The sequence below is a fragment of the Pieris napi genome, chromosome 17, assembly GCF_905475465.1.
Source record: "Pieris napi chromosome 17, ilPieNapi1.2, whole genome shotgun sequence".
Classification (NCBI taxonomy): domain Eukaryota; kingdom Metazoa; phylum Arthropoda; class Insecta; order Lepidoptera; family Pieridae; genus Pieris; species Pieris napi.
Genome location: NC_062250.1, coordinates 5,204,460 through 5,218,675, shown reverse-complemented (window position 1 = coordinate 5,218,675; position 14,216 = coordinate 5,204,460). Strand labels below are relative to the sequence as shown.

The 14,216-nt window shown below is 35.0% G+C and overlaps 2 long non-coding RNA genes across 2 annotated transcripts; both read right to left on the bottom strand.

Moving 5' to 3' along the window:
* Positions 1 to 254: 254 nt before the first annotated feature.
* LOC125058015 lies at positions 255 to 2,071 on the bottom strand. Its single transcript, XR_007118303.1, has 3 exons — positions 2,033 to 2,071; positions 1,303 to 1,780; positions 255 to 665 (listed from the first exon to the last, which is right to left on the bottom strand). It is a non-coding gene; the product is annotated as an uncharacterized LOC125058015 (long non-coding RNA).
* A 6,421-nt stretch (positions 2,072 to 8,492) lies between these two features.
* Positions 8,493 to 10,356, bottom strand: LOC125058005. The gene is made up of 3 exons (XR_007118301.1): positions 10,318 to 10,356; positions 9,588 to 10,065; positions 8,493 to 8,951 (listed from the first exon to the last, which is right to left on the bottom strand). It is a non-coding gene; the product is annotated as an uncharacterized LOC125058005 (long non-coding RNA).
* Between the last annotated feature and the right edge of the window lie 3,860 nt (positions 10,357 to 14,216).

The window sequence follows — 14,216 nt, the reverse complement described above, 5'->3', positions numbered from 1 at the left end:
TTAGTTAATCACGACGAAATTACGTTAGTGCCTAGTCTATCATTTATTTTATTATTAAGCTAACAACATCCACATAGTACAAAATCTTACATCTAAAATGTGTGACAATTAATGTTTACATAAGTTTCACAAAAAAAAATTTAAATAGAAATTAAAAATTAAAAAAAAAAACAATTAAAATACTTACATACATACTCATACGGCCTCTCCTGACCGAGCACCGTCCTCGGATGCACTGGTGATCCAATTCGTTCTTTGTGTCTTGCTGAGTATCTTGTTCTTTGGTTTTTGTTGCTTCTGAATAAGTTTTAGTTAAGTTTTGATTGTCTGCATTGAACACAGCGATAGGGCCTAAAACATTGGTTCATGGAATGCCCAAATCTCTGACATCTCTTGCACTGAATGATTTCCTTTTTCTCATATGGGGCTTCAAAAGTAATCTTCATGTTATTCAAGTATTTCACATCGAAAATGGCTTTGTTGTTTGGCTTTGGTTCTAAATCGACATAAAATACAGGCAACGGTTCCTTTGTAACTCGATGTCTGATATTGACTATTTGTCTCACTTCATGTCCAATTTCATACAATTCTTTTGAAATTTCTGTGGTATTTTCTGATGCATGGAGTCCGCGTAGTACTATTCTGTATGCTCTCTCGCTTTTAAGCTGGAAAGTATAGTGTGAGATATTATTGGCAATGAAGTGCTCTCGGATCATTTTGTATGTCTGGATGTCTTTAGGTATAATTTTTATAACGTGTCCAGATCTAAGTGTGGTCATGAGGTAAAGTTCGTTCTTTAGACATTTTCTTGTGTTGTGTGACAATGTAAACTTAATGTGAACATAAGTTTCACAATTTTTTTTTAAATAGAAATTAAAAATTAAAAAAAAAAAAATTAAAATACTTACATACATACTAATACGGCCTCTCCTGACCGTGCACCGTCCTCGGATGCACTGTTGATCTCTTCTTCGGGAGAACGGCATCTTGCTCGCCATGGTCAGCAATATGTGATTCGTGTGTTCTTGAGGAAGCAGAAGGATCAGTACACGCAGCTGAAGGCTCACCAACGTCATCGGGTATTCGTCATCGCAATCTGTGCAACAGTTTTCCTGTTAGTTAATCACGACGAAATTACGTTAGTGCCTAGTCTATCATTTATTTTATTATTAAGCTAACAACATCCACACAGTACAAAATCTTACATCTAAAATGTGTGACAATTAATGTTTCCATAAGTTTCACAAAAAAAAAATTGTATAGAAATTAAAAATTAAAAAAAAAAACAATTAAAATACTTACATACATACTTATACGGCCTCTCCTGACCGTGCACCGTCCTCGGATGCACTGGTCATCCAAGTCGTTCTTTGTGTCTTGCTGAGTATCTTGTTCTTTGGTTTTTTTTGCTTCTGAATAAGTTTTAGTTAAGCTTTGATTGTCTGCATTAAACACAGCGATAGGGCCTAAAACATTGGTTCTCGGAATGCCCAAATCTCTGACATCTCTTGCACTGAATGATTTCCTTTTTCTCATATGGGGCTTCAAAAGTAATCTTCATGTTATTCAAGTATTTCACATCGAAAATGGCTTTGTTGTTTGGCTTTGGTTCTAAATCGACATAAAATACAGGCAACGGTTCCTTTGTAACTCGATGTCTGATATTGACTATTTGTCTCACTTCATGTCCAATTTCATACAATTCTTTTGAAATTTCTGTGGTATTTTCTGATGCATGGAGTCCGCGTAGTACTATTCTGTATGCTCTCTCGCTTTTAAGCTGAAAAGTATAGTGTGAGATATTATTGGCAATGAAGTGCTCTCGGATCATTTTGTATGTCTGGATGTCTTTAGGTATAATTTTTATAACGTGTCCAGATCTAAGTGTGATCATGAGGTAAAGTTCGTTCTTTAGACATTTTGTTGTGTTGTGTGACAATGTAAACTTAATGTGAACATAAGTTTCACGAATTTTTTTTAAATAGAAATTAGAAATTAAAAATTAAAAAAAAAATACAATTAAAATACTTACATACATACTTATACGGCCTCTCCTGACCGTGCACCGTCCTTGGATGCACTGGTGATCTCTTCTTCGGGAGAACGGCATCTTGCTCGCCATGGTCACCAATATGTGGTTCGTGTGTTCTTGAGGAAGCAGAAGGATCAGTACACGCAGCTGAAGGCTCACCAACGTCATCGGGGTATTCGTCATCGCAATCTGTGCAACAGTTATCCTGTTAGTTAATCACGACGAAATTACGTTAGTGCCTAGTCTATCATTTATTTTATTATTAAGCTAACAACATCCACACAGTACAAAATCTTACATCTAAAATGTGTGACAATTAATGTTTACATAAGTTTCACAAAAAAAAAATTAAATAGAAATTAGAAATTTAAAAAAAATACAATTAAAATACTTACATACATACTTATACGGCCACTCCTGACCGTGCACCGTCCTCGGATGCACTGGTGATCCAAGTCGTTCTTTGTGTCTTGCTGAGTATCTTGTTCTTGGTTTTTGTTGCTTCTGAATAAGTTTTAGTTAAGTTTTGATTGTCTGCATTGAACACAGCGATAGGGCCTAAAACATTGGTTCTCGGAATGCCCAAATCTCTGACATCTCTTGCACTAAATGATTTCCTTTTTCTCATATGGGGCTTCAAAAGTAATCTTCATGTTATTCAAGTATTTCACATCGAAAATGGCTTTGTTGTTTGGCTTTGGTTCTAAATCGACATAAAATACAGGCAACGGTTCCTTTGTAACTCGATGTCTGATATTGACTATTTGTCTCACTTCATGTCCAATTTCATACAATTCTTTTGAAATTTCTGTGGTATTTTCTGATGCATGGAGTCCGCGTAGTACTATTCTGTATGCTCTCTCGCTTTTAAGCTGGAAAGTATAGTGTGAGATATTATTGGCAATGAAGTGCTCTCGGATCATTTTGTATGTCTGGATGTCTTTAGGTATAATTTTTATAACGTGTCCAGATCTAAGTGTGGTCATGAGGTAAAGTTCGTTCTTTAGACATTTTCTTGTGTTGTGTGACAATGTAAACTTAATGTGAACATAAGTTTCACAATTTTTTTTTAAATAGAAATTAAAAATTAAAAAAAAAAAAATTAAAATACTTACATACATACTAATACGGCCTCTCCTGACCGTGCACCGTCCTCGGATGCACTGTTGATCTCTTCTTCGGGAGAACGGCATCTTGCTCGCCATGGTCACCAATATGTGGTTCGTGTGTTCTTGAGGAAGCAGAAGGATCAGTACACGCAACTGAAGGCTCACCAACGTCATCGGGGTATTCGTCATCGCAATCTGTGCAACAGTTATCCTGTTAGTTAATCACGACGAAATTACGTTAGTGCCTAGTCTACCATTTATTTTATTATGAAGCTTGCAACATCCGAAACAGTACAAAATCTACTAATTATTTTACAAAATCTTACATCTAAAATGTGTGACAATTAATGTTGACATAAGTTTCACAAAAAAAAAATTGTATAGAAATTAAAAATTAAAAAAAAAAACAATTAAAATACTTACATACATACTTATACGGCCTCTCCTGACCGTGCACCGTCCTCGGATGCACTGGTCATCCAAGTCGTTCTTTGTGTCTTGCTGAGTATCTTGTTCTTTGGTTTTTTTTGCTTCTGAATAAGTTTTAGTTAAGCTTTGATTGTCTGCATTAAACACAGCGATAGGGCCTAAAACATTGGTTCTCGGAATGCCCAAATCTCTGACATCTCTTGCACTGAATGATTTCCTTTTTCTAATATGGGGCTTCAAAAGTAATCTTCATGTTTTTCAAGTATTTCACATCGAAAATGGCTTTGTTGTTTGGCTTTGGTTCTAAATCGACATAAAATACAGGCAACGGTTCCTTTGTAACTCGATGTCTGATATTGACTATTTGTCTCACTTCATGTCCAATTTCATACAATTCTTTTGAAATTTCTGTGGTATTTTCTGATGCATGGAGTCCGCGTAGTACTATTCTGTATGCTCTCTCGCTTTTAAGCTGGAAAGTATAGTGTGAGATATTATTGGCAATGAAGTGCTCTCGGATCATTTTGTATGTCTGGATGTCTTTAGGTATAATTTTTATAACGTGTCCAGATCTAAGTGTGGTCATGAGGTAAAGTTCGTTCTTTAGACATTTTCTTGTGTTGTGTGACAATGTAAACTTAATGTGAACATAAGTTTCACAATTTTTTTTTAAATAGAAATTAAAAATTAAAAAAAAAAAAATTAAAATACTTACATACATACTAATACGGCCTCTCCTGACCGTGCACCGTCCTCGGATGCACTGTTGATCTCTTCTTCGGGAGAACGGCATCTTGCTCGCCATGGTCACCAATATGTGGTTCGTGTGTTCTTGAGGAAGCAGAAGGATCAGTACACGCAACTGAAGGCTCACCAACGTCATCGGGGTATTCGTCATCGCAACTGTGCAACAGTTATCCTGTTAGTTAATCACGACGAAATTACGTTAGTGCCTAGTCTATCATTTATTTTATTATTAAGCTAACAACATCCACATAGTACAAAATCTTACATCTAAAATGTGTGACAATTAATGTTTACATAAGTTTCACAAAAAAAAAATTAAATAGAAATTAAAAATTAAAAAAAAAAAACAATTAAAATACTTACATACATACTTATACGGCCTCTCTTGACCGAGCACCGTCCTCGGATGCACTGGTGATCCAATTCGTTCTTTGTGTCTTGCTGAGTATCTTGTTCTTTGGTTTTTGTTGCTTCTGAATAAGTTTTAGTTAAGTTTTGATTGTCTGCATTGAACACAGCGATAGGGCCTAAAACATTGGTTCATGGAATGCCCAAATCTCTGACATCTCTTGCACTGAATGATTTCCTTTTTCTCATATGGGGCTTCAAAAGTAATCTTCATGTTATTCAAGTATTTCACATCGAAAATGGCTTTGTTGTTTGGCTTTGGTTCTAAATCGACATAAAATACAGGCAACGGTTCCTTTGTAACTCGATGTCTGATATTGACTATTTGTCTCACTTCATGTCCAATTTCATACAATTCTTTTGAAATATCTGTGGTATTTTCTGATGCATGGAGTCCGCGTAGTACTATTCTGTATGCTCTCTTGCTTTTAAGCTGGAAAGTATAGTGTGAGATATTATTGGCAATGAAGTGCTCTCGGATCATTTTGTATGTCTGGATGTCTTTAGGTATAATTTTTATAACGTGTCCAGATCTAAGTGTGGTCATGAGGTAAAGTTCGTTCTTTAGACATTTTCTTGTGTTGTGTGACAATGTAAACTTAATGTGAACATAAGTTTCACAATTTTTTTTTAAATAGAAATTAAAAATTAAAAAAAAAAAAATTAAAATACTTACATACATACTAATACGGCCTCTCCTGACCGTGCACCGTCCTCGGATGCACTGTTGATCTCTTCTTCGGGAGAACGGCATCTTGCTCGCCATGGTCACCAATATGTGGTTCGTGTGTTCTTGAGGAAGCAGAAGGATCAGTACACGCAACTGAAGGCTCACCAACGTCATCGGGGTATTCGTCATCGCAACTGTGCAACAGTTATCCTGTTAGTTAATCACGACGAAATTACGTTAGTGCCTAGTCTATCATTTATTTTATTATTAAGCTAACAACATCCACATAGTACAAAATCTTACATCTAAAATGTGTGACAATTAATGTTTACATAAGTTTCACAAAAAAAAAATTAAATAGAAATTAAAAATTAAAAAAAAAAAACAATTAAAATACTTACATACATACTTATACGGCCTCTCCTGACCGAGCACCGTCCTCGGATGCACTGGTGATCCAATTCGTTCTTTGTGTCTTGCTGAGTATCTTGTTCTTTGGTTTTTGTTGCTTCTGAATAAGTTTTAGTTAAGTTTTGATTGTCTGCATTGAACACAGCGTGAGGGCCTAAAACATTGGTTCATGGAATGCCCAAATCTCTGACATCTCTTGCACTGAATGATTTCCTTTTTCTCATATGGGGCTTCAAAAGTAATCTTCATGTCATTCAAGTATTTCACATCGAAAATGGCTTTGTTGTTTGGCTTTGGTTCTAAATCGACATAAAATACAGGCAACGGTTCCTTTGTAACTCGATGTCTGATATTGACTATTTGTCTCACTTCATGTCCAATTTCATACAATTCTTTTGAAATTTCTGTGGTATTTTCTGATGCATGGAGTCCGCGTAGTACTATTCTGTATGCTCTCTCGCTTTTAAGCTGAAAAGTATAGTGTGAGATATTATTGGCAATGAAGTGCTCTCGGATCATTTTGTATGTCTGGATGTCTTTAGGTATAATTTTTATAACGTGTCCAGATCTAAGTGTGATCATGAGGTAAAGTTCGTTCTTTAGACATTTTGTTGTGTTGTGTGACAATGTAAACTTAATGTTAACATAAGTTTCACGAATTTTTTTTAAATAGAAATTAGAAATTAAAAATTAAAAAAAAAATACAATTAAAATACTTACATACATACTTATACGGCCTCTCCTGACCGTGCACCGTCCTTGGATGCACTGGTGATCTCTTCTTCGGGAGAACGGCATCTTGCTCGCCATGGTCACCAATATGTGGTTCGTGTGTTCTTGAGGAAGCAGAAGGATCAGTACACGCAGCTGAAGGCTCACCAACGTCATCGGGGTATTCGTCATCGCAATCTGTGCAACAGTTATCCTGTAAGTTAATCACGACGAAATTACGTTAGTGCCTAGTCTATCATTTATTTTATTATTAAGCTTACAACATTCGACACAGTACAAAATCTACTAATTATTTAACAAAAACTTACATCTAAAATGTGTGACAATTAATGTTAACATAAGTTTCACAAAAAAAAATTAAATAGAAATTAGAAATTTAAAAGAAATACAATTAAAATACTTACATACATACTTATACGGCCTCTCCTGACCGTGCACCGTCCTCGGATGCACTGGTGATCTCTTCTTCGGGAGAACGGCATCTTGCTCGCCATGGTCACCAATATGTGATTCGTGTGTTCTTGAGGAAGCAGAAGGATCAGTACACGCAGCTGAAGGCTCACCAACGTCATCGGGTATTCGTCATCGCAATCTGTGCAACAGTTTTCCTGTTAGTTAATCACGACGAAATTACGTTAGTGCCTAGTCTATCATTTATTTTATTATTAAGCTAACAACATCCACACAGTACAAAATCTTACATCTAAAATGTGTGACAATTAATGTTAACATAAGTTTCACAAAAAAAAATTAAATAGAAATTAGAAATTAAAAAAAAAACAATTAAAATACTTACATACATACTTATACGGCCTCTCCTGACCGTGCACCGTCCTCGGATGCACTGGTGATCCAATTCGTTCTTTGTGTCTTGCTGAGTATCTTGTTCTTTGGTTTTTGTTGCTTCTGAATAAGTTTTAGTTAAGTTTTGATTGTCTGCATTGAACACAGAGATAGGGCCTAAAACATTGGTTCTCGGAATGCCCAAATCTCTGACATCTCTTGCACTGAATGATTTCCTTTTTCTCATATGGGGCTTCAAAAGTAATCTTCATGTTATTCAAGTATTTCACATCGAAAATGGCTTTGTTGTTTGGCTTTGGTTCTAAATCGACATAAAATACAGGCAACGGTTCCTTTGTAACTCGATGTCTGATATTGACTATTTGTCTCACTTCATGTCCAATTTCATACAATTCTTTTGAAATTTCTGTGGTATTTTCTGATGCATGGAGTCCGCGTAGTACTATTCTGTATGCTCTGTCGCTTTTAAGCTAGAAAGTATAGTGTGAGATATTATTGGCAATGAAGTGCTCTCGGATCATTTTGTATGTCTGGATGTCTTTAGGTATAATTTTTATAACGTGTCCAGATCTAAGTGTGGTCATGAGGTAAAGTTCGTTCTTTAGACATTTTGTTGTGTTGTGTGACAATGTAAACTTAATGTGAACATAAGTTGCACATTTTTTTTTTTAAATAGAAATTAAAAATTAAAAAAAAAACAATTAAAATACTTACATACATACTTATACGGCCTCTCCTGACCGTGCACCGTCCTCGCATGCACTGGTGATCTCTTCTTCGGGAGAACGGCATCTTGCTCGCCATGGTCACCAGTATGTGATTCGTGTGTTCTTGAGGAAGCAGAAGGATCAGTACACGCAGCTGAAGGCTCACCAACGTCATCGGGGTATTCGTCATCGCAATCTGTGCAACAGTTATCCTGTTAGTTAATCACGACGAAATTACGTTAGTGCCTAGTCTACCATTTATTTTATTATGAAGCTTGCAACATCCGAAACAGTACAAAATCTACTAATTATTTTACAAAATCTTACATCTAAAATGTGTGACAATTAATGTTGACATAAGTTTCACAAAAAAAAAATTGTATAGAAATTAAAAATTAAAAAAAAAAACAATTAAAATACTTACATACATACTTATACGGCCTCTCCTGACCGTGCACCGTCCTCGGATGCACTGGTCATCCAAGTCGTTCTTTGTGTCTTGCTGAGTATCTTGTTCTTTGGTTTTTTTTGCTTCTGAATAAGTTTTAGTTAAGCTTTGATTGTCTGCATTAAACACAGCGATAGGGCCTAAAACATTGGTTCTCGGAATGCCCAAATCTCTGACATCTCTTGCACTGAATGATTTCCTTTTTCTAATATGGGGCTTCAAAAGTAATCTTCATGTTATTCAAGTATTTCACATCGAAAATGGCTTTGTTGTTTGGCTTTGGTTCTAAATCGACATAAAATACAGGCAACGGTTCCTTTGTAACTCGATGTCTGATATTGACTATTTGTCTCACTTCATGTCCAATTTCATACAATTCTTTTGAAATTTCTGTGGTATTTTCTGATGCATGGAGTCCGCGTAGTACTATTCTGTATGCTCTCTCGCTTTTAAGCTGGAAAGTATAGTGTGAGATATTATTGGCAATGAAGTGCTCTCGGATCATTTTGTATGTCTGGATGTCTTTAGGTATAATTTTTATAACGTGTCCAGATCTAAGTGTGGTCATGAGGTAAAGTTCGTTCTTTAGACATTTTCTTGTGTTGTGTGACAATGTAAACTTAATGTGAACATAAGTTTCACAATTTTTTTTTAAATAGAAATTAAAAATTAAAAAAAAAAAATTAAAATACTTACATACATACTAATACGGCCTCTCCTGACCGTGCACCGTCCTCGGATGCACTGTTGATCTCTTCTTCGGGAGAACGGCATCTTGCTCGCCATGGTCAGCAATATGTGATTCGTGTGTTCTTGAGGAAGCAGAAGGATCAGTACACGCAGCTGAAGGCTCACCAACGTCATCGGGTATTCGTCATCGCAATCTGTGCAACAGTTTTCCTGTTAGTTAATCACGACGAAATTACGTTAGTGCCTAGTCTATCATTTATTTTATTATTAAGCTAACAACATCCACACAGTACAAAATCTTACATCTAAAATGTGTGACAATTAATGTTTCCATAAGTTTCACAAAAAAAAAATTGTATAGAAATTAAAAATTAAAAAAAAAAACAATTAAAATACTTACATACATACTTATACGGCCTCTCCTGACCGTGCACCGTCCTCGGATGCACTGGTCATCCAAGTCGTTCTTTGTGTCTTGCTGAGTATCTTGTTCTTTGGTTTTTTTTGCTTCTGAATAAGTTTTAGTTAAGCTTTGATTGTCTGCATTAAACACAGCGATAGGGCCTAAAACATTGGTTCTCGGAATGCCCAAATCTCTGACATCTCTTGCACTGAATGATTTCCTTTTTCTCATATGGGGCTTCAAAAGTAATCTTCATGTTATTCAAGTATTTCACATCGAAAATGGCTTTGTTGTTTGGCTTTGGTTCTAAATCGACATAAAATACAGGCAACGGTTCCTTTGTAACTCGATGTCTGATATTGACTATTTGTCTCACTTCATGTCCAATTTCATACAATTCTTTTGAAATTTCTGTGGTATTTTCTGATGCATGGAGTCCGCGTAGTACTATTCTGTATGCTCTCTCGCTTTTAAGCTGAAAAGTATAGTGTGAGATATTATTGGCAATGAAGTGCTCTCGGATCATTTTGTATGTCTGGATGTCTTTAGGTATAATTTTTATAACGTGTCCAGATCTAAGTGTGATCATGAGGTAAAGTTCGTTCTTTAGACATTTTGTTGTGTTGTGTGACAATGTAAACTTAATGTGAACATAAGTTTCACGAATTTTTTTTAAATAGAAATTAGAAATTAAAAATTAAAAAAAAAATACAATTAAAATACTTACATACATACTTATACGGCCTCTCCTGACCGTGCACCGTCCTTGGATGCACTGGTGATCTCTTCTTCGGGAGAACGGCATCTTGCTCGCCATGGTCACCAATATGTGGTTCGTGTGTTCTTGAGGAAGCAGAAGGATCAGTACACGCAGCTGAAGGCTCACCAACGTCATCGGGGTATTCGTCATCGCAATCTGTGCAACAGTTATCCTGTTAGTTAATCACGACGAAATTACGTTAGTGCCTAGTCTATCATTTATTTTATTATTAAGCTAACAACATCCACACAGTACAAAATCTTACATCTAAAATGTGTGACAATTAATGTTTACATAAGTTTCACAAAAAAAAATTAAATAGAAATTAGAAATTTAAAAAAAATACAATTAAAATACTTACATACATACTTATACGGCCACTCCTGACCGTGCACCGTCCTCGGATGCACTGGTGATCCAAGTCGTTCTTTGTGTCTTGCTGAGTATCTTGTTCTTGGTTTTTGTTGCTTCTGAATAAGTTTTAGTTAAGTTTTGATTGTCTGCATTGAACACAGCGATAGGGCCTAAAACATTGGTTCTCGGAATGCCCAAATCTCTGACATCTCTTGCACTAAATGATTTCCTTTTTCTCATATGGGGCTTCAAAAGTAATCTTCATGTTATTCAAGTATTTCACATCGAAAATGGCTTTGTTGTTTGGCTTTGGTTCTAAATCGACATAAAATACAGGCAACGGTTCCTTTGTAACTCGATGTCTGATATTGACTATTTGTCTCACTTCATGTCCAATTTCATACAATTCTTTTGAAATTTCTGTGGTATTTTCTGATGCATGGAGTCCGCGTAGTACTATTCTGTATGCTCTCTCGCTTTTAAGCTGGGAAGTAGTGTGAGATATTATTGGCAATGAAGTTCTCTCGGATCATTTTGTATGTCTTGATGTCTTTAGGTATAATTTTTATAACGTGTCCAGATCTAAGTGTGGTCATGAGGTAAAGTTTATTCTTTAGACATTTTGTTGTGTTGTGTGACAATGTAAACTTAATGTTAACATAAGTTTCACGAATTTTTTTTAAATAGAAATTAGAAATTAAAAATTAAAAAAAAAATACAATTAAAATACTTACATACATACTTATACGGCCTCTCCTGACCGTGCACCGTCCTTGGATGCACTGGTGATCTCTTCTTCGGGAGAACGGCATCTTGCTCGCCATGGTCACCAATATGTGGTTCGTGTGTTCTTGAGGAAGCAGAAGGATCAGTACACGCAGCTGAAGGCTCACCAACGTCATCGGGGTATTCGTCATCGCAATCTGTGCAACAGTTATCCTGTAAGTTAATCACGACGAAATTACGTTAGTGCCTAGTCTATCATTTATTTTATTATTAAGCTTACAACATTCGACACAGTACAAAACTACTAATTATTTAACAAAAACTTACATCTAAAATGTGTGACAATTAATGTTAACATAAGTTTCACAAAAAAAAATTAAATAGAAATTAGAAATTTAAAAGAAATACAATTAAAATACTTACATACATACTTATACGGCCTCTCCTGACCGTGCACCGTCCTCGGATGCACTGGTGATCTCTTCTTCGGGAGAACGGCATCTTGCTCGCCATGGTCACCAATATGTGATTCGTGTGTTCTTGAGGAAGCAGAAGGATCAGTACACGCAGCTGAAGGCTCACCAACGTCATCGGGTATTCGTCATCGCAATCTGTGCAACAGTTTTCCTGTTAGTTAATCACGACGAAATTACGTTAGTGCCTAGTCTATCATTTATTTTATTATTAAGCTAACAACATCCACACAGTACAAAATCTTACATCTAAAATGTGTGACAATTAATGTTAACATAAGTTTCACAGAAAAAAATTAAATAGAAATTAGAAATTAAAAAAAAATACAATTAAAATACTTACATACATACTTATACGGCCTCTCCTGACCGTGCACCGTCCTCGGATGCACTGGTGATCTCTTCTTCGGGAGAATGGCATCTTGCTCGCCATGGTCACCAATATGTGGTTCGTGTGTTCTTGAGGAAGCAGAAGGATCAGTACACGCACGCACCAAAAATAACTTCATTTAAGAACAAATCACGGTATTCTCGAAATCTCACTAAATCTACCTTAAAATTTACTTATGCAATCGAAACAACACGACTTTGGGTATTTTAAAAACAACCGTTAACCTTAAAACAATTACACAAAAATCACCGAATAAAAATAACACAAAACGTACTCACAGTATGCTCGCACGACACCAACCACCTTTCTTGTCAACGTCTAAGCAACAACAGAGCCCGTGGCACACTGAGGCCTTTCTTTTATAGAAGGCGGGTGGGGATCGAAACCACCCACTATGATTTCTGCTTGATGAATTTGTAATAAACAAGTTTCGTGACATTACGTGTACTCGTTCCACGACCGAACCCGAATCGACCACAGAGTCAAACGACAGTCATAGAAACGAGTGTCAAAGATTTCTTTAATATTTATTATTATTAAGATTTAAATGTTTAAAGTAATATATATATACTACTTTCAATAATAATAATAATGACTATGGAGTCATTATTATTATCGACCATTGAATAATCGTTAATTTATAGATCTAGTAACATTGACAAATTAAATAAACCATTCGTATTAACGGACTCGAACCAATTCGAAATTATTAAATGACAATGACAATGACATGACACTAACACAATTTCTTCAATATTAATTATAAAGACTACAGACTATGAAATAGTCGTTAAGTTGCAGATCCAATAATATTGGTAAATAAAATAAACCACATAACGGTTTTTAACTAATTTGACCCCGATATTACCAAATGATGATGAATGACAATTCCTTTAACATAAATAATAAATGCTACGAATTTACCAAAGAATATCAATCCTTAATATTGTTTATTATTATCTTAAATATATTTATTTACTTGAATTAAATATCATTCGTTATATTTATGTAACAATATAATCATTATATATGAATTTGCGCCCATACATATTTATTTACTTGAATTAAATATCAATCTTTATATTTTTGTAACAACATAATCATTATATATGAATTTGCGCCCATATATACTTACGAACAAATTGCATTGAACCGGGAAACCAAAAGTGTTTTAAAAGTAGGTCACAAGTCTTCTTAACCCCGATATGTTCATGCTCGTCATGGAATACCCTAAGTAAGCTAAGTGTGACCCTTAGGTACATAACAAAGCAAACGCGGCTCCTCACCAACGGGTGAATAACTATAATGATATAATATTATAGTTATTCTATATTATATGTTATTATAATATAATAGTTTTAACTTTAATAGACTAACACTTAAGTAATAAAATATAAAACATACACAGACACATACCCACACACATACACATAATTTACACATACACACATACCCTATGTGGTTTCCTCTATATATTGTTATGTAATGTATTGTAATGTAATGTATTGTAATGTAATGTAATGTATTGTATTGTATTGTATTGTATTGTATCTTCTGTCGATCCGAAGTGGTGGAGGCCTGATGACCTGTAACACAGGTACTATTACCTTTAACAGGCATCAGTCTCACACAGACTTGTTTTTTTCATAAACAGAAGTATAATATAACTGTCACTTCCTTATGTCCTAAGTTTAAGTTTTTGTGAGAAAATAAATAAATAAATAAACCAAATAAAATAAACCAATATAGGTATCTAAACAATTGATCTAACATTAAAATATATAATTTGTGTAATAGTCATTGTAGGTACATAAAGTACTTAGTCACCATATAAAATTATACTAATTATTATCATTACTAAAAAACTCATGGCTCTTGAGTTTAACAAACTCTGGTAATGCTAGCTTCTTATTTGCATTATA